We start from the raw sequence: 12,316 nt of genomic DNA, 5'->3' as shown, positions 1-12,316 counted from the left end.
ATTTGTTCTTTCAATGCCTTGTTCCTCCATTGTCTTCTGTGAAATGGGGGCCAGCAGACTTGGCTCATCATGTGCTTCCCTCCCAGGTGGGAAGTCAATATATCCAGCTCTGGTCTCCCAGGTGTTTGGGGCAGGATGAGGTCCCCCGTGATAGGCTTTCAGCACACGAGTGACCTTCATCCCAGGAAATCTTGTGTGAGTCTCATGAATGCTGATTCGGGACATGGACAGGCCCCAGCACTGGGGCCAGTTTTGGCCTCCCTCTTCTCTTTTCTTGACCGGTTCAGGGAGAGGGAGCCTGGGGACACATCCATGGACGCATGGCACATCGGGTTGCAGAAGGGAAGAGCAGGATGGAGCTGCAGCTCAGTGATAGGGTCCGGTGGTCTTTGTGGAACCCCTACCTTGTGAGTCTGTGACTGTCCCCAGCCAGATGTCAAATGGGGAGTGCGGAGCTGAGGGCAGGTATGCTCGCAGATCTTCATGCAGCCTGGACAGCCCACCGGACCTTCCCTTCCTTTTGCCCTTCCAGGCTCCCTGCAAGGACAGGCCAGCAATACCCATAAGGCTCTGAGCCTGGAGAGCAAGGCCCACAGAAGGACTGGCTGGGAATCCCAGAGGCACTCAGGCACTCACAACTGTCCCCTGGCACAGCTGCCCCCTGGCTCTGGCCTTCTTACCTCGTCTTTCCTCACCCTTTGACACTTTAAAACACAGATCTAAGTCAACTCTGAGTGTACATAAGTAAAGATAATACATTCCCCTGACCTAAGTCCCTACCCCATGACCCATAGGTCCCCAGGCCCCTCTCTTCCCCCATGACCTATAGGTACTGGACACAAGCCTCCTCCCTGCCACTGTGGCTTCAGCCCCCCAGGTCCTGAGATTAAAGTGTCAGCTTGCTCAAATAAGCAAGCACACTGAGGCAAGTTGTGATCCAACCAGCCCCACGTATTTGTCCATCCACACTGCCCATGGCATCGTGGCAGCCGGGCAGGAGGCCAGCACTGTACACAATGTCCTCACAACTCTGACCTCAGGCTTTCCCCTGGGATATAGTCACTATGGGGAAGGGATGCAAGCCAGCTCCTGCATCTGGCTCAGCATTTGCCTGGACCGATTTCTGTGCCAAGAGATGGGGAAATGAACCTCTTGGGCTTTGGAATCTTCCCTGTCCCTTGGCCCAAGCTGAGTCACAGGTAGCAGACGTCCAGGATGGCTAGTGTGAGTGGACTCCCCTCCTCCTTCCCAGAGGAGAGGGGCCCAGGCTGGTCTGCCCTTCTGGATCCTGTCCTGGCACCACTGGTTTCTGGATGTGCTTGAGTGAAATAAGGGTTGGGGCTCTCAGACCTCCATGACTATATTGGTTCACTCCTTCAGGGGATGGTTATGGAAACCACATGGCCTGAGAGGCATAGTGGCAAGTGCTGAGGCTATAAGGAGGTCTTGATCTTGGGTGAGTCACATGGTGGAGGAGATCCTTATGAGTGGACGATGGCGCTTGGCCCAGAGTGAGAAGAGGCATACTCAAGAACAGGTTGGGAGAATCAGAGAAGTCTTCTTAGAGGAGATGGTGGTGCTACATCCCATGAGGGCATTAATAGTGAAAGTGTAGATGGGCAGCGATTAGTTTTTGTGTCCAGAGGAAGAACGGAGACTCCAAATGACACCCCACAGACTAGGTGTCTGGAGCATATCTTCTGGGCTTGTACTTACATGTTCTGGTGTGTGTACTAGAGGAGGGGCGTCCACCAGGCCTAGTATCTATTCTCAGGACTTGTGGTATGTCTGCAGATGAGATTGCTTGATTTGGAAAGCTTAATGTCTTGGGGCATAATATGTGACCCTGGGAGCGATAGCCTGGGTGAGATCCCAAGGACAAGAAAGTCACAGGACCTGACCAGGCTGGAGATTTCTGTGTGGCCTGATCTGCTACAGGGCATCTTTCCCTATTCTGGGAAGGTAGCCTCACACCTAGTATTCCATATAGATGCGCAGCACAGAATCCAGGGCAGTCAGATACAGACCCAGCGTCTCCCACCACAAATGAGCTGAAGGAAAGTCTTTCTTGTCCTGATTCTGCTCTGATCATAAGTCTAAGATGAGAGGGGCTGCCCCAGGCTTTCTTCTATGGTCAGAGATAGCAATGCCCCCATTTGCTTCCCTTAACCTCTTAAGAGTGTCTTGAGGATATCACAACCAGTGGTCTAAAATCCGAAACAGGTTTCTCCCTCCCACACGTGAAAGGTCCAGAGCCTTAGCCATTCCTATCTCCTCTCCCCCGATCCCAGTCGTCACTTTGTTTCTCTCTTCCTCTTTCCTCCCTTTACATAGCTCCCTGCAGACCCCCGCCAGAAATGCCCCTCAACCCCTCAAACCTTCCCCTTCAATCTAGTCCCATGCCAGAGAGCACAGACAGTTTTTTCTCCCATGGCCTTTCCTTTGCCTGATAGTAACCCCTTCCACAGCTGATGTCACCTCTGCCCTGCAGTGACACAGCAGCTGAGCTGGGCAGAGCAGGGCCACAAGGTCCAGAGGGCAGCTGGCTGTGTCCTGAGCCAAGCTTCCCTCTGTGTCCTCTCCACTAGCCTCTTCCAGCCAACAGTCTGCTGCTCTCCCATTCTGTCCCTCCAAACCAATGTGTCCACCTGGGGATTGAGTATTAACTGCGCCTCCATGTGCCCAGCAGAAGGTCAGAGCTGTGCTTTGCATGGGGGGCAGAATGGAGCCAGAGTTCACGGATCCCCCCCTGGGGAGCTCAGCTCACAGATTTCTAAGAGAAACAAGACAAAGCATATTAGTCAAGTGGGCAAGATAGTATCTGATAATGGCAGAGTGAAAACACATCAAATGGAGTACAGGTTCAGGAAATGGAGAGAGACCCTTCCTAATAGAGATGCCCTAGAACTGGTTAGAAATAGATGGGCTTGGAACAGACTCATTTAGCATCTTTTCAGTGCCTACTTACATGCACTGTGCTAAGTGCTTTTACGGTCTATTAATATTTACCCCTATATTTAGTCTTATTTTGCAAGGCTCAGAAAAGTTGTGCCAGCTCGGGGTTTTGGGGGTACGGTGTGATATGGTAGAAATAGTACCCTGCTGGGTGTGTGTGGTAGGTACTTCACAGATTGTCTAGCAAGGGGTTCTTTCCGAGCACAGAACAAACATGCTAAGCAGAGAGTGAGTAGGAGTCTTGATGGTCCCATCTCTCTTCTGCTCTCCCACCACTGCTCCCATGGTCCCATCCAGGCTCCATAAACCCTGAAACCTAAGGTCTGGCCCCTGGGCAAATTACAATCTGGAAGACCCTGTGGTCACCCAGAGGCATCTCCCTTCAACTCCACCTCCCACTCCATTTTTCTTCTCCTCTTTCCCCACCCAGGAGGGAAAAGGGAAAATCTCATGCTTGTCTTCAGCTTCAGCTTTGACATTTAAGGTGTAACTTAATATAATCATGGTGGATTTCCAGGCTATTTCTCTGTTGCTCCAACTTCAGAATTTGGCTGGATTCTCTTTTAAAGCCTAGAGTGATTGCTGTTTATTTACCTTGGGGACTCTGGATTTGCAATGTCATCTGGTCCAGACATGCTCTTGCAGAATTGTTGGTTTCCTCATGACCTCCTTTTAAGCAGTAGCCTAGAGAGCCAGCTGAATTCATCCCATCCCTCCCAAACCTGTCTTTTAGCTGAGAACCAGCCAGGGAGAGAGAGGAGCCAAATCCAGAGCCCCATATATAGTAGGCCCCAGCTCCAAGAGCACTCAGGGAGGCCCACAAGGGCCATTGACCCAGTCAGTCCCTGCCATGCTGGGTACCCAGTAGTCTTCTCCCCTAACACCCTCCTTACCAAACCTCTGCTTTCCCTAGACAAGTGCCAGCTTCTTCATTCTGACCTCCCTACCCCCGCCCAGGTCTCTGGACCACCTGACAAAACTATGGCTGCCCCAGCATGTACTTGATCTTGGCTGAGGCCATAACCATACTGCCAACCACTCAGGTGCCTGGGGAGGGTCACCTGAGGCAGTGGGGGGCCCCAGTAAAAAGATGGGGGCCCGGTGCTGGCCTACTAGCTTCCTGCCAGGGCAGGCTGGTACCTGAGCCTGTACTTCAGGACTAAAGTCAACACACAGCTAATCCGATCACCACCTTCAAGTTCCCAGGTTTATAAGCAAGAAGGAACCAAATACAGAGACATGGAAAAGGTAGGGCTTGCTTGGGAGAATGCTTGTATCTGGATTAATCCAGGAGAATACTGAGTTGGATGCAGGTTATAGGAGGAGCCTATTCTCTGGTGGGGGTAGGGGGATGCACTCAGCACATGAGGTGAGAAGTATGGAACACAGATGACATTTGGCAGAGCAAGGGCTGTGTGAGGGCTAAGGCTGTCCCTTCTTAGAAATAAGGTATGGAGGCCATGAAAATGATTTCATAGACCTCCAACTATGTACACTTGACCAAGAGCGTTCACCTGGACCAGACTTCCAGCTGAGCAGCCTGGGAACTTCCACTTCCTAGGAGCTGCTTAGCAACGATATGAAAGTGGCCCCATCCAGGGAGACACAGAACTCCCCTGATGGTTTATTTTGGCTCCCTGAAGGCCTCTGCAAGTCTTCCTCAGACTAACTATGCTGCAGAAATCCACCCAACCTTCCCACTCTCTCTCCTTCACTGAGGGGCAGATTTACTTCACGGTCTAACAGCTCTCCTAGGCTTCCTTGGCGCCCTCCCTGTCTTCTCTCACAGGTGTTTGCCTTCCTCAAAACCTCACAACTGCCACCCACCCTTGGTGTCTGCTTCTCAGAAGACTCAGATCAACACAGAAGTCTACAAGGTCTCCAGAATGATAAATCCTGTAGGTTAGGAACTGTTAGTAGGACCTGTCGTGAACCTCTAGAGTCACCTAGAAGAAAAGAATAAGCAACTGGAAGGAGCCTGGGAGAGGACAGGTCTCTGGACCCTCCCAATGCCAATCCCTCCAAACTGGTTTGTCCTTTGCTGAGTGGGACCGGGCAAGGGTTATGCTGCCACCTGGTGGCCACGGTAGGTAGGCGAAACACCTTTGCATCTTCCCGCTTTGTTCCGTAACCGCTCAAGATGGTGCCAGTTGAGAATTTACTGGAGTCCATTTCTCCCCCATTTACAGCATTAATTGTAGGTATTGACGCCCAATTCATATGCCCAAATGTTCTTCCTTTGAAACTAGCACCATAGTTGCACACGTCTGTGAATATAGGGAAAACTATTGAATTGTGCACTTTAAATGGGTGAATTGCATGCATGGTATGTGAATTATAGCTCAATAAAGCTTTTTTTAAAAACCAGCACCAGGCTGACTGGGTGGTTCAGTGGTTGAGAGTCTGCATTTGGCTTGGGTCGTGATCCCCTGGGTTCTGGGATGGAGTCCCTCCGCCTATGTCTCTGCCTCGCTCTGTGTCTCTCATGGATAAATAAAAACTAAAAACAAAAAACCAGCACCGTAAGAGGAATTGGAATCAAGTGAGGCTTTTAGAACATGAAGATAAGGATGGCTGGTTTCAATTTCTTAGGACATCCCCAAACAGATAAGCAAGAAGTTCATACAGTACATATTCAGTACTTGATAAATAACTTGATAAATTATTTGTATAGTTTTTTTTAAAGATTTATGTATTTATTCATGATAGACAGAGAGAGAGAGAGAGAGAGAGAGAGAGAGAGGAGGAGGGAGAAGCAGGCTCCATGCCGGGAGCCTGACGTGGGACTCAATCCTGGGACTCCAGGATCACACCCTGGGACTCCAGGATCACACCCTGGGCCAAAGGCAGGCGCTAAACCGCTGAGCCACCCAGGGATCCCCCTATTTGTATAGTTAAATGGAGCCAGCCACTTCTTTTATTGCCTCACCACCTACTCTTTAACCTCTATACCCTTGCTTCTCCAAACCAGGCATCCATTGCCTTCTCACTTTCCAAGGTCACCTGAGAGATTCCCACCTAAGCATCTGAAGGATCAGAACCCTTGATCTTTTAACACTGTTTGATATGGTCAATAATCATTCCCTTTTAGAAATACTCCTCCTCTGATTTTTGTGTCTTGAAAACTCTTGGTTCTCCTCCTTCTCTCTATGGCTCTCTCCTTTTCTGACTCCTCTTCCTTCCCTCTCCCTTCATGCAATCCTTTGGCAATTTCAACTGTTCCTGTGGCTCCAATAAACACGTCTAGCTACACTATCCCCACGTCACTCTCACCAGTATTTATTACCATTTCAAACTCTAACCCAAATTGTCCAATGATCCTCTCGGATTTCATCATCTGAGTTCCATTAACACTTTAGATTCACACATACCTGAAGCTGAATTTCACTCTGAAACCTACTTTTGATCCTTCCCCCTCTCCTGCCTCATCCCATTTAGCAGCATCCCTGTCCTTCTAGTCATAGAGGTTTCAGACCTTGGAGTCACCTTTCCATTTTCCTCTCCCTTGTACCTTACATCCAGTCAGGTCCTAATCCCTGCAGGTTCTGCCTCTGAGATGCCTCACATCTTTCCATTTCTTTCTATTCTTATGTCACCACCATCATTCAGGCTTTCATTCCTGTCCCTGAACTAGCCCAGAAATTTCCAACTGATTTCCTGGCTTCCAATCTCCCCCCAGATCAAACCATCTTATTGTCCAATTATTGTTCATATAATACAGCTTTGATTTCATTGCTCCGCTTGGAAGCTTTCTTTGTCTTTCTACTGCCTGAAACAAGTTGAATTTCTATTGCCTGAATGAATTAATTCTCTGGCATTTGATGCCTTCCATATTCACTCCCAACCCTCTTTCCAGACTTATTTCCTATTCCCCAGTGAGAACAGCAGGGCTGTTCTTCCACAGGAGCAAGCAGTGGTCCCACCTGCCTGCTCTTGCACACACTGCTGTCTCCATGTGGATGACACAGAGGAAGTCATTCTCGCTGTAGTCAGACAAACCTGACTCACAAGATGGATTCCAGCACAAGTTATCTCTTGGAATACTCTATTTCTTTACCTGTAAAATGGAACAATAAAAGTCTACCCCCTTGGATTGTGTGAGAATTAACTAAGATAACGCACTGTAAGGCATCTGCCGTGTGGATAGTTAATAAATGGTAGCTAGACTTTCTTTTTGTCTCTTAAAATATTTGTCATCCTTCAAAGTCCATTGCAATGCCATTCATTGCAAAATTCCTTTCTTGACCTTTCCGCTTGCCAACCCAGTTACCTTCCTTCCTCGGAGCTGCTGTTAGATGCTGTACTTCTCCCAGCAGCTGTTCTCATACTCATCACATGCTTCATCAGTATTCTTCCACAACTGTTTTCCAGGGAAGTAGCGATTTATATAAAATCTTGGAGCAAGCAGGTGATAAACAAATCTATTGCATGGATGACTCCCATGTCAAGGAATGAACTTTCATGATTCCTGGCTAATGTGGAGAGCTAGTGTGGTGAAGGTAGTCACGTAAGAGATTCTGTGAGTCTAAGATGAAAATGCACCTCAAGTCTTTATGAACACAATAACTACTGACTACTGGCTTTTTAAAAATACTTTTCTTGGGGATCCCTGGGTGGCTCAGCAGTTCGGCACCTGCCTTTGGCCCAGGGTGTGATCCTGGAGACCCAGAATTGAGTCCCACATCGGGCTCCCGGCATGGAGCCTGCTTCTCCCTCTGCCTGTGTCTCTGCCTCTGTGTGTGTGTGTGTGTGTGTGTGTGTCTTTCGTGAATAAATAAATAAAATCTTAAAAAAATACTTTTCTTCTGAATATGAAAGTACTCATAATCACTGTCAAAAAAGTAACAAAAATAAAATAAACAAAATAAAACAAAAATTAGCGAAATAAAAAGCATCTATCCAGAGATATCACTACTAAATTTGTAAAATTCTTTAACATTAGTCCTTTTTTTCTATGCATCCAGGTATAATTTACACATAAATTTTGGACTCTGTAGATATATATGCCATAATTTTCACAAAGCTTGTGATGAGCATTTTCTCATGATATTAAACACTACTCAAACTGTTGATTTCTGCACAACAATCCATCATGTGTATGTATCTTTTTTTTTTTTTTTTCAAATTTCCAATCAGTTTTAATGAATGGCAGTACCGTATGACATGCAGCTCTGGGTGAGTTCAGGGTGAGAGTTTTCTAATGAAACTTTTCTAATACTAAAATTGCTTCTTCTTGTGTCATCCAAAGTCAACCTCAAGTTGAGGGAAGAGAAGGCTGGATGGGTCCTAAGTTTCTTGGAGGGAATGATTTTATTCCTCATTTGCCTTAGAACTTCGGGTCTCCCGTCTCATTTCCTCATAGCACCCTGTACTTCTCCTTTTCAACACTTTCTATGAATACAAATCATAAATTATCTGTGTGTTTGCTTAATGCCTATCTTCTTTAGAAGAAGAAAGTAAGTTCTATGAGATAGGGGCCCTGATTATCTTATTTGCTGCTTATCCCTGAGTCCCCATGGTCTAGACAGCCCTCAGTAAATACCTGTGGAATGAATTATGACTGGAATGAGGACTCAGGGTGGAAAATAATGTGTCCCCTGTGATGGGGCCCTTAGAAGCTGAGACAAGGAAGTTTTGGGTGATTGCCCTGAGCCCCTGAAATGATACTGGAAGAGTGAGCCCCTGGGGGATTTGCTCTGGTGTTGCAGTCTCCCCTCTCACAGGCTTGGGACATTCAGTCGATCAAGTCTCCTATGATATTTGATGAGTTGTTCTGAAGGAAAGAACTGTGTTCTCTCAATTCCTCTTCCCCAGAATCCCTTTTCTCTCTCATGCTTTTCTTTCCCCTTCACATCGCCCTTTCTTTCCAGCCTGGCATTTCCAATTCATATGGCACTCTTTCCCCCCCACTCCACCCACTCCAGCAGGAGGCCAGGCTACCACTCACCATCCTATACAGAACCTTGCCTGCCACAGCTGGAGCACTGCCTAGAAGTGATGATGCTGACTAATTATTTCAGGATCATGTGAGCACTCCATGTCTAGACTACACTCAGCAGGGGGCATGATAATAGCCTCAGACCCAAGTTTCCAGGCAAACTGAAGACTAACTTCCTTATTTTTGTTGATGGCATCATCTGTCTCCCACCGCCTGGATTTGGTTAATTCCCTCTACCTGTCCAGTCTTCTGTAGAAGGCATGGACAAATGGGGATAGTTGTCCAGGAGGGTTCTCTAGAAATGGTAGGAAAGCTGGAGGGCTCATTTAAAAAGGTTCTCTATGGAGAGATGGAAATCCAGCAGGACTTGTTAAATCCAGGAGGTAATAGGAAGGAAGTAAAAGACCAAAGTTGGTCATTTTGATGAGGGAGGTGGGTCTCCTCCAGCTTCTCTCTGAAGTCCCTGATGAAATACAACAAAGTGCTGTTTTCTTGGCTTTCTGGGCTGGGATGGCTACAACAGGACTTCATATACCTGAATCTTCCAATGGATCTGGCTTGTCTGTTCTAAGGTATTGAGAAGCTGTGGCTTATGGTGGCCCCTGGCACAGTGCTATGATGTTTATTGCACAAAAACAGGGAGGGAGGGTTCCCTTGGGAATAGCCTACTCATGTCAGTTTGCTTGATCCACTGTGTTTGTTGCTGAAAACCTCAGCTACTCAAATTTCAGTACTTTTGCCATGTAGATGACTGGTGGTATATTGGTAAAGGGTAAGCCCTTATATGCAGGGTTTTCTTGTGAATAAGTGATCTCCAGTGTCTCCTACTGAGAATCATTGCCATAGTGAGCCACTGTTACTTATGGAGTGGGCTCTATTTTTTATGTTTTTTGGAGTGGAAAAGGTTGAGAGTCACTATGTAAAACACAGAAGGCGGTTTGAAGGTTGTTTCTCCCTGTAGAATCTGGACTGTGAGTCACCGCAGGGTTCCTTTCTCTAGAATATGGAAGGTGACTTATCCTGGAAGAATTTAGATGGAGGACTTAGAGAAAGATGAGCCACAGTTTCCATCCTGTGGCCTTTGCTGTCTCTGGGCTCTTTGTCAGGACCAAGTGGATCTGAGTGGCACTGAAGAGCCTGGCTAGGATGGTGAAAAGGGGATGTACTGGTGGAGAAATGTAGTAATCCTTTTTTCCTGGTGCATGCAATAGGATAGCATGCAACCAAAAAATGTATCCCAGTGAAGCAATGGGGCCAGTTGGCCAAGTGGGCTAAGAGGCATCATGATGAAGAAGTATTTTGGGTTCTAATAGACAATAAGACTTAGCATGTGGTCATGGAACTCTTCTAAGAGCTTCTGGAACTCTTCATTTCACACTACTGTTAAAATAGCCTCCAGATGAAATGCCATCATTCCATTCTGTTGGTGTCAGCTGGAATGGAATGGGTGTGGCTACAGAGGGTTCTGGGACCCTTGTCTCTCAGAGATAATGACAACAGAGTCCTGACTGAAGGTATCTCTCTGAAAGATGAATTGCTCTATATGAGTGGAATACACAGGATGAATGCTATGGTAGAATAACTAAATTTGTTTTGTGCCTTATAGCACACAGTTCATAAAGGTTTCTATATTTACCATTTTAATCCTAAAATAGCCCTAAGGTCAGCAGGGCAGACTTTAATACAAACACTTTGCAGATATATAAACTAAGTCTCAAATGGACTTGCCCAGAACCATGCAGTTAGTAAGTTGCAGAACCAAGAGTTAAACCTGGAGGTTTGGGTTTCAAGGTCATACCTCTTAGATTTTGCTAAATTGCTAAAAGGAAGTCTGAGCCACAGGAATCTGGTAGTGGGTGCCCATATTAACAGGGTCTGGCCACTCAGGAAAAAACCAAGTGCCATGAAGGTTGGGAGCATGAAGAACTGCTGGACACAAAATCATCAGGAGCTCCCACTTGATTACTATATTTATGGCTTCTTGAATAAGACTAAACATCCTAGGATTTCTCAGCACCTTTTGAGAAAATTTCTCAAGCTGGTTGTATAACCTGTGCTCCCCAAGGGTATCATGGGTTGATACACACATGTGGGGAATGCTCAAGACTGAAAAAGGCAAAGCAATGTTTTCTAGGAGGGTGACCACGAATAAAGCAGCCCAGCTCTGGTCTTAAGGTCACAGGGAGGGAGGGTCAGAAACCAGAATCAGAAACCATCTCCTGTTCCTCTCCTTTGAACTATATTCCTAGCTTCCTGTTCATCACCTCTGTCCTAATCTTCAGTTTTGCAAATAAGAGATACTTTTGCAATTATTTGAAAAGTTTGTGGGTGGAGATATCAGCTTCTGTTCTTTCACTATCAGCTGATTTCACACAAAATTTTTTTTTTTGTCTTCCCAAAGAAAACAAGCACCTTGGAATATGTCTCATTAGCCAGAAAAATGTAGAGATGAAATCCTTCCATCTAGGAAAGCTCATAGAGAGGCCTTAACTCCAGCCCAGGCAGAGTTAATTCCCTAATAGTTTCTGGGACTGGGGCAGGAGATCCGTGCTGCAGAGCCAGAGGTAAAAGATAGCTGCTGCTTTTTCAACCCTTTCTTGAGTGTTGGAGAACACCTATCAAGGACCTGAGGCCAGCCCTGAGTTGTCTGGGATCAGGATCTCTTTATAGGGACACTCGAGCCTGGTGACACCAGGCTGGTGTTTTACTGAGGGGGAAGGTGGGCTTCAGTCAAGTGGAGCAGTAGAGTGGCTCAGATGGTGAACCAGCAGTTGGAGAGAGGGCAGCCCCCACTCCAGCCATCGAGGAGGATGTAACCCCCAGCACCTGTGGGACTGGTACCATTCCAGGCCATCTCATATGCTCATACGTGAGCCAGAGCAAGTGATCAGAGGCCGGAGCAGGGCCTAAGCAGGGAGGTGTCAGGCATACAGGCCAGGGTTTTAATTTAGACACTTGAAATGGAAAAGAAAGCAGATCAGTTCTGATAACTCTCTTAGTTCCATTTTGTGTTCATGCTTATAGTCCTTAGTCTAGTACTAAGAGCCATAAAATAAAGTTGTCAGGTGAGCTGGGTCCAGTCATCCACCCCTTTTAAGGAGTCCCAAGTCACATTGTCCTTGTCCTTTGCTCTCTGATGCATTCTCCTGGTCAGGGTTTAGGCTCTTCCCTAGGCTGAACGCCACACCCTTGAGGAACTCCTTTCTGTCATAGAAGCCAGATGAGGGCAAACCTCAGAAGAAGGATATAGACAATCTAGAACTCTGGGGTGCCACCCTCTCAGTCCTGCACCTCAACAGTGGTCAGAGACCCTGCCCCTAAAGTGTCTAAATCAGAGGCTCCTCCCACCACTCTCTTTTCCTCCAGATATAGGAGTCCCCCTCCACCAGGGGACAGCTCAAGGTGAGAACATTTAAGGAGCCT

At 47.0% G+C, this 12,316-nt stretch overlaps 1 protein-coding gene across 1 annotated transcript in view; it reads left to right on the top strand.

The window, feature by feature from the left end:
- The window catches only part of PKD2L1 (polycystin 2 like 1, transient receptor potential cation channel), a 105,366-nt gene that overhangs the window by 62,614 nt on the left and 30,436 nt on the right, over window positions 1-12,316 (top strand). The window lies entirely within an intron of this gene.

This window comes from Nyctereutes procyonoides, unplaced genomic scaffold (assembly GCF_905146905.1).
Source record: "Nyctereutes procyonoides isolate TBG_1078 unplaced genomic scaffold, NYPRO_anot_genome, whole genome shotgun sequence".
Taxonomy (NCBI): Eukaryota; Metazoa; Chordata; class Mammalia; order Carnivora; family Canidae; genus Nyctereutes; species Nyctereutes procyonoides.
Note: the sequence above shows the minus strand (reverse complement) of the source record. Positions and strands in the feature narration are given on the sequence as shown.